Raw genomic sequence first — 7,524 nt, forward strand, 5'->3', positions numbered from 1 at the left:
AGAAGCGGCGACAGGGGGCGGGGCAAGGGCGGGGCTGGCGGGCGGGGCGGTGGCGCACGCGCACCTGACGGAGCGGCGGCAGGGGGTGTGTTGTTGCTGTGGGGGCGTGGCCTGCTCTGGCACCTCCCCTGCGCAGACCTTGGCGCCAGAATCGCGGGCCCAGGATCCACGAGTGTCATAGAGCATCTCGCTTTACCTAGCGGATCTCGAGGAGCGGGTGTGGGATATCACGCCGCGCCTTGCGCCACGCCGGGTCCCAGTGGCCAGGGGCCGAGCTTATGCAACAGGAGCTCCAGTGCCCAGAAACCTGGGGAAGTGACACACCCGCCCCCAACCGCACCCCGCCCGGAGAAACGGGGAACTTCGCGAGCCGGCCGAGAAGCGTGGGAGCGTGATTGTGTAAAATCACTGAGCGGATGTTTATGAAGAATTTACTGTGTAAAGCACGTGGCAAAGGCCTTGCTTGTCTAAAACACTGGAAAACAGATTAAAAACTCCAAAGCTGCACGAATTTTCCAGATCACTTTTGTTGCCGCTTTTCTAAGGCTAATTGATTTCGGTATTTCATGTAGAGTCTGTAGTTTTTAAGTTAGTGCATCAAACTACTTGTTTAGATGAGCATTTAAATGGTACAGCAGTAAATAAAAAGAGAAAATTACTGTTTGGAAATGAAAACTGGGTGATAGTCCATATGAAATTGCCCTGGAAAGGAAGCCTTACTGTTACAGGAAAAGAAGTTTAGAACACCGATTTCTGACTCATCTTCCTTCTTTGCACAAGAACCTATAATTGCAGGAAGTAGGTTGCTGTCACACAAAGCATTTTGTTGGACTTGACATACTCTTCTGGTGTCCTCTTTGTTGAAAGGCTTTCTTGGACTGCATTTTAAAACTCTGCTCCAAAATTCAGCCTACAACACAAGTTTTCCTTGAAGTTGGATCTCCTTTCCGTTAACCACTAGGATACTAGCCTTAAAAGCCTGAAAGGGGACTTCCTTGATGATCCAGGGGCTAAGACTTTGTGCTTGCAATGCAGGGGGCCCAGGTTCAATCCCTGGTATGGGAATTAGACCCTGCATGCCATAAGTAAGACTGGGAGCAGCCAAATGAATAAATAAATAAAAATAAATATTAAAAAACAAAAGACTTGAGGCCTTCCCCTTGTTCCAAGCCTAAAATAAAGGAAATAAGGTATGGTGGTCATGGCAGTGTAGGACCCCCACCATAAGCTCTACAAGCAAAAAAATACTTGTAATTCTCAGAAAAGGTGTTTATTGTTGCATGCTATGTCTTGCCACTTCATTTCCTTCTTCCTGAAGTCCTCCTGCTCCTGGCTCTTGTCCTGGAAAACACCAACTTCATCTTCAAAGTTTAACTCCCTTATCAGGGATCAGAACCTTGGTCCCTGCATTGGGAGCATGGCGTCTTAGCCACTGGACCACCAGGGAACACCTCAAAAGCTCTTTCTTCTGTGAAACCTTTCCTGGGTCCTAGAAGCAAAACTTGAGTGCTCCAAAGTTCCATGTTGCTAGTGCATGTTTTGCTTGCGCATCAATGTTATAGTAACCAGCAGTACTGCTTTTCAAACATAGTGTTTTGTCTTCTTAATAATACTGTGAGTTTCCTGAGGATCAGGGGTGTGTCTTTGCTGTTTTCACCAGCCTACAACATCATGTGTGTAATCCATGTTTGTTAAATAAGCAAAATAGCTCTTTTGTACTATTTGAGTTAAAACTCTTATGATTACTTACAGGCTTATTGCTCAGAGAAGTTTGCAGGCTAATAGGCACTTTCACTGCATCACCAGGGAAGACCCTCTGGTACCTACATTTTGACTTTGCCCCTTGAGAAATGATACAGTGCAGTGTTATTCCAGAGGACTTCCTTTGTGAGACCCCCCCCCCCCCACCCTGTTAGCTATAATATTCTTTTTTTTTTTTAATTTTTTGGCCATGCCCCATGGCATATGGGATCTTAGTACCCTGACCAGGGATCGAACCTGTGCCCCCTGTGTCAGAAGCATGGAGTCTTAACGGCTGGACGGCCAGAGAAGTCCCAATATAATATTATTCTTAAAGAAATTCCAATTCAAAGTTGTAATTAAGAGACACTTATTTAAATGTGTAATCTACCAACCAATTTTATTCACACCTGAGACTTTGGTTGTGTTACCAAGATAGCCTTTTTTTTTTGGCCTGTATCTGAATAAAGAAATTTTTTTCATGTCTGCAGATATTTTAACTTTTTCAGGATAGTATCAATCAGGAAAGACCTGGGTCTGCTGCACTGCAGGCAGATTCTTTACTGTCTGAGCCACCAGGAAAGCCCCAAACTCTGCCTCAGTTCAGTTCAGTCGCTCAGTCGTGTCCGACCCTTTGTGACCCCATGGACTGCAGCACGCCAGGCCTCCCTGTCCATCTCTAACTCCCAGTTCTTTTAATTCATTCTTCTTCATAGTTTGTAAAAAAAAAAAACCCTAATAAAGAAATACCTTAAAGGGTGAGGTTGATAAAAAACAGAAAGTATCATTCATTACCCCATTAAAGAATTTTGTATTCATTGAAATGGTTCTTTTTCTCATTTTTTGACTTTATAATGTATGTAGTGGGGAGGAATCTCAGGTTACTAATACAATTTTACAACTTCAAAGAATTCTTCACTTTGTTCTTTTTAATTGTTTAATTAGTCCACCTAATTGCTTGTCTAATTGCTCAAGCTAGGACTTCCAAATACTGTGTCAAGTAAAACTGGCAAGAGTGGGCATCCTTTTCTTGTTCCTGATTTTAGAAGTAACGTTTACAGCTTTTCACCTTTGAGTATGGTGTTAGCTAGGGCTTAGCGTGAAAGAAAAAGTTAGTCGCACAGTCATGTCTGACTCTGCAATCCCACGGACTGCAGCCTGCCCCAATCCTCTGTCCATGAAATTCTCCAGGCAACAGTACTGGAGTGTGTTGCCATTTCCTTCTCCAGGGGATCTTCCCTACCCAGGGATCAAACCCAGGTCTCCTGAATTGCAGGCAGACTCTTTACCAACTGAGCCACCAGGGAAGGGCCTTTAATATGTCGAGGTATGTTCTCTCTATGCCTGTTTTGTTGAGATTTTTTTTTTTTTTTTTTTTTTTGGATGCAAAGGAGACATCTTTTTTCTTTTACACTATAGAACAATATATAGTACAAAGTTAGGCTCTTTATTCAGACAGTAGAGTAAGGCACAGTAAAGTGAGAGGGCAACACTGTCTCCATGGCAACAGAAAGTCCTTGACTTCTGTCACGCAGACTCTTCTGGATCAGGAGAAGAAAGGTTTTGACTTGATAAAAACAAAACCGGGCAGCCTGGCTACACTGTGGAAGGGGGTCTGGCTGTATGCTCTCCGGTCAGGCCTTCTGGAAGTGCTTGGTGAGGACATCCAGCAGCTCCTGCTTCTTCAGCCCACCCTTCAGCCCGCACATCCTGCAGGCTTCCTTCAGTGCGGGCACGGTGAGCTTACCCAGCGTGCCCTTGCTGACGTGGGCCTTCAGCTCCTCTTCGGACAACTCCACCTTGGGCCTTTTGCTTCCAGAACTTTCATCATCTTGTTTTCGCTTGGTTACTTTTCCCTCGGGATTATAATCTGGTGGGTAGACAAGTTCCTTAAACTCATCCACGAGGGAGCCCAGTCTTTTATCCATCACTTCAGTCTTGGGCAATGTCAGGTCCACTGCTTGCTCAGGCTCCATCAAATCCAGCGCCAAGGCTTCCATGTTCCTGAAGTGCTGTTGCAAGACTGGGTTCTCAAAGCTGTCACATCTGTACTTGAAGCGGAGCTTCTGAACAATAGCCTTCATCTTGTCTACCTGCTCTGGGTTGGCCATGACTTTTTCGGTAAAGGGCACCTTCCGTTTGTCATCAGCATAGGGCAAGAAGACGAGCTGGAAGCCTGGGGGAGCCACCTGAATTTTCTGGTCATCCAGCTCCTCTTCCTGTGGCACCAAGGCCACAAAACAAGGCGGGACGTTCTGGCGTGGCGTGTATCTGCACACGGCCATGACCTCCTTCTCCAGGCACTTGGTGAGCAGAACACTGAACAGGGTTGAGCTCCCATTTATCAGGGACTCCTCGGGGTACACGAATAGCGAGGGCCTCAGGTAATGGTGCTTCTTCAGCATCATCAAGGGCTTGAAACCGACGAGAATCAAACCTGGGTCATCAAACCGCTTAAGCTCTTCTGTTTCCTCTTTCTCTAATACAATCTGGCGACACCCATAGATCTGAGACCTCTTGGTGTCACTAGGCAAAAGCAAACTGCCTGTATTTACATTAAATGTCCGGGTCTTGGTTTTCACTGGTTCATTGGTTTCACGATAAAGCCTCACTGGAGAAGGTCTGTAAGCCTTCTGGACCATATTATAAATGCCAACAGTGAGCGCTACATCTTTGTTGAGTTTAAGCTTCAACCTATAGAGCACACGCTTCCTGGTCTCCTTGGCGCGGACCTTCCTCAACAGGTTTTCAAGCTTGCTAGACTCCTCAAAGTGAATCCCTATGTCCTCATCCTCTGCTACGCTGATAATATCTCTGTAAAACAAGGAGATGTCGAAGCCTCCACGTTTCTTTAGGTGCATCAAGTCAAGGAAGATACCTGTGTCCCGGAGATCCCCAGCCTTGGTCCTGGCCCGGCTGGCTTTGGCACTGTCATCACCATGGGGGTCATCTTCATTGGTGAAAAGCATGATCCTCTTATGGCTCATCTTGAACTGGACGTCGCTGAAGAGGTTGGCACAGACCCATAGCACTTCACTTAAAGAGTAATCAGATCCATGGCCAATTTGGTCTTGGAAATATTTCTTCCCCTCCTGCCCCTTAAACTTGTCAAGCTCCTGCACTCGTTTAGCACCTGGATTATCTAATTCCTGTAAGACGTAAATATTTTTGAAATTCACTGAATTTTTGTCCTTCTTGGTACCATAGAACACCACTGCCAAGAGATCTCGATCACTGCTTATGATCTTATTGGTGTATACGCTCCGGATACACTGGATGCTCATGTCAAAAGGAGTCAACTCATATTCATCCTGAGATTCAAACATGGCTCTGGAAGCATCAACCAAGAAAATCAAACTATCTCTTCCTGAATATGAATAATCTCCACCTGCTTCAAGGCCCTCTTCTTGTTCTTCTTCTTCCTCATCACCCTGATTTTTGTAGTAAGATTCCCACCCTGACATGTTGTTACTGCTCACTACGTTGACCTCAAAGAAGCGATCCTGTTGAGATTTTTTAACATAAATGTTAAATTTTATCAAAAGCTTTTTCTGCATCTATTTAGCTGATTATCTGATTTTTACCCTTCACTTTGTTAGTGTGGTGTATCATATTGACTGCTTTGTGGATATTAAACCAGCCTTGCATCCCCAGAAAAAACACCACTTGATCATTGTGTATGCTCCTTTAATGCATTGTTGAACTTTGTTTGCAAATATTTATTGAGGAGTTTTGCATCTGTGTTCATCAGGGATATTGGCCTTTAATTTTCTTTTCTTGTGGAGTCCTTGTGTGGTTTTGATATCAGGGTGATTCTGGCCTTGAGCATGAGATATGGTTCTTTTTTTTGGGGAGGGGGGAAGATATCTCATGCTCAAGGATTGTTGTTGCTTGTTGTTGTTCGGTTCCTAAGTTGTGTCTGCCTCTTTGCAATCCTATGGACTGCAGTCCATGGGATTTCCCAGGCAAGAATACTGGAGTTGGGCCATTTCCTTCTCCAGGGGATCTTCCAGGCCTAGGGATCAAATCCAGGTCTCCTGTACTGGCCCGCAGATTCTTTACCACTGAGCCACTGGGGAACCTCAAGGACTGGAAGAATTAATATTGCTAAGATGTCCATACTACCCAAGGCAGTCAACAGAGTCAATGCAATCTCTATTAAAATACAAATGACAATTTTCACAGAACTACAATGAATAATTCTAAAATTTGTATGGAACCACAAAAGACAAGATTGCCAAAGCAATCTTGAAAAAGAAGAACAAAGTTGAAAGTATCATGCTTCCCAACTTCAGGCTATATCACAAAGATATACTAATGATATGATATTGGCAAAAAAATGTAGATCAATAGAACAGAATAGAGAGCCCAGAAATAAACCCACACACTTATGGTCAATTAATCTACAACAAAGAAGGCAAGAATATACAATGGAGAAAGGACAGTCTCTTCAAAAAAGGTGTTGGGAAAACTGGACTGTCACTGGAAAAGACTGTAACAGACACTGGAAAAGAGTAAAACTGGACCACTGCCTTATACCATACACAAAAATGAATTCAAGATAAAGACTTACACAATGTAAGACCTGAAACCATAAAAATCCCAGAAGAAAACACAAGTAGTAAGCTCCTTTACATAGGTCTTGGTGAGTTTTTTAAAAATCTGATACCAAAAATAAAAGCAACAAAAGCAAAAATAAACAGTGGGATTACATCAAACTAAAAGACTTTCACACAGCAAAGGAAACCATCCACAAAACTAAAAAGTAACCTATGAAATGGGAGAAAATACTTGTGAATCATATGTTTGATAAAGGGTTAATATCTAAAACAAATAAATAACTCAATAGGAAAAACAAAACACAAAAACAGGACTTCCCTGGTTGCCCAGTGGTCAGTGCCGAATGCAGGGGACATGGCTTCAATCCCTGATCTGGGAAGATTCCACACGCCCTGGAGCAATTAAGCCCATGCTCCACAACTACTGGACCTGTGCTCCAGAGTCTGGGAGCCCCAGCTTCTGAAGGCCAAGCGCCCCAGAGCCCGTGCTCCACAACAAGAGAAGCCACTGCAATCAGAACCCTGAGCACGGCAACGAAGGGTAACCCCTGCTCCTGGCAACTGGAGAAAGCTTCGCAGCAACCAAGACCCAGCTCAGCCAAAAATAAGTAAATAAACATTAAAAAGAAAAAGTCTGATTACAAAAAAATTCAGAAGTTCTGAACAGACATTTTCCAAAGAAGACTTACAGGTGCTCAACATGTACACGAGAAACATGCTCAACATCACTAATCATCAGGGAAACACACATCAAAACCACAGCGAGATATCACCTCAAACCTGCTAGGATGGCTATTACCAAAAAGACAACAAATAAGTTTTGGAGAGGATGTGGAGAAAAGGGAAGTCTGTGCACCATTGATGGGTATGTAAATTGGTGTAGCTAATGTGGACATTTGTATGGCGGTTCCTCAAAAATTTCAAAATAGAACTACCATATGATCCAGCAATTTCACTTCTGGAAATTTATCTGAAGAAAACAAACACCCTAATTTGAAAACATATAGCACTCCCATGTTCACTGCAGCACTATTCACAATAGCCAACCTAACACAATAGCCAACGGACATCAGATGTCCGTTGATGGATGAATAGATCAAAGTTGTGGTGTATACACACAATGGAATGTCATTTAGTCATAAAAAAAAAATCTTTCCATTTGCAGCAACATGGACCTTATCTCATTATGCTAAGTGAGATAAAGCAGACAGAGAAAAGAGTTTAC

At 43.6% G+C, this 7,524-nt stretch overlaps 1 pseudogene; it reads right to left on the reverse strand.

Moving 5' to 3' along the window:
• Nucleotides 1-3,166: 3,166 nt before the first annotated feature.
• LOC139037779 (X-ray repair cross-complementing protein 6 pseudogene) lies at nucleotides 3,167-5,239 on the reverse strand (annotated as a pseudogene).
• Nucleotides 5,240-7,524: the final 2,285 nt, after the last annotated feature.

Source organism: Odocoileus virginianus, chromosome 2, assembly GCF_023699985.2.
Source record: "Odocoileus virginianus isolate 20LAN1187 ecotype Illinois chromosome 2, Ovbor_1.2, whole genome shotgun sequence".
Classification (NCBI taxonomy): domain Eukaryota; kingdom Metazoa; phylum Chordata; class Mammalia; order Artiodactyla; family Cervidae; genus Odocoileus; species Odocoileus virginianus.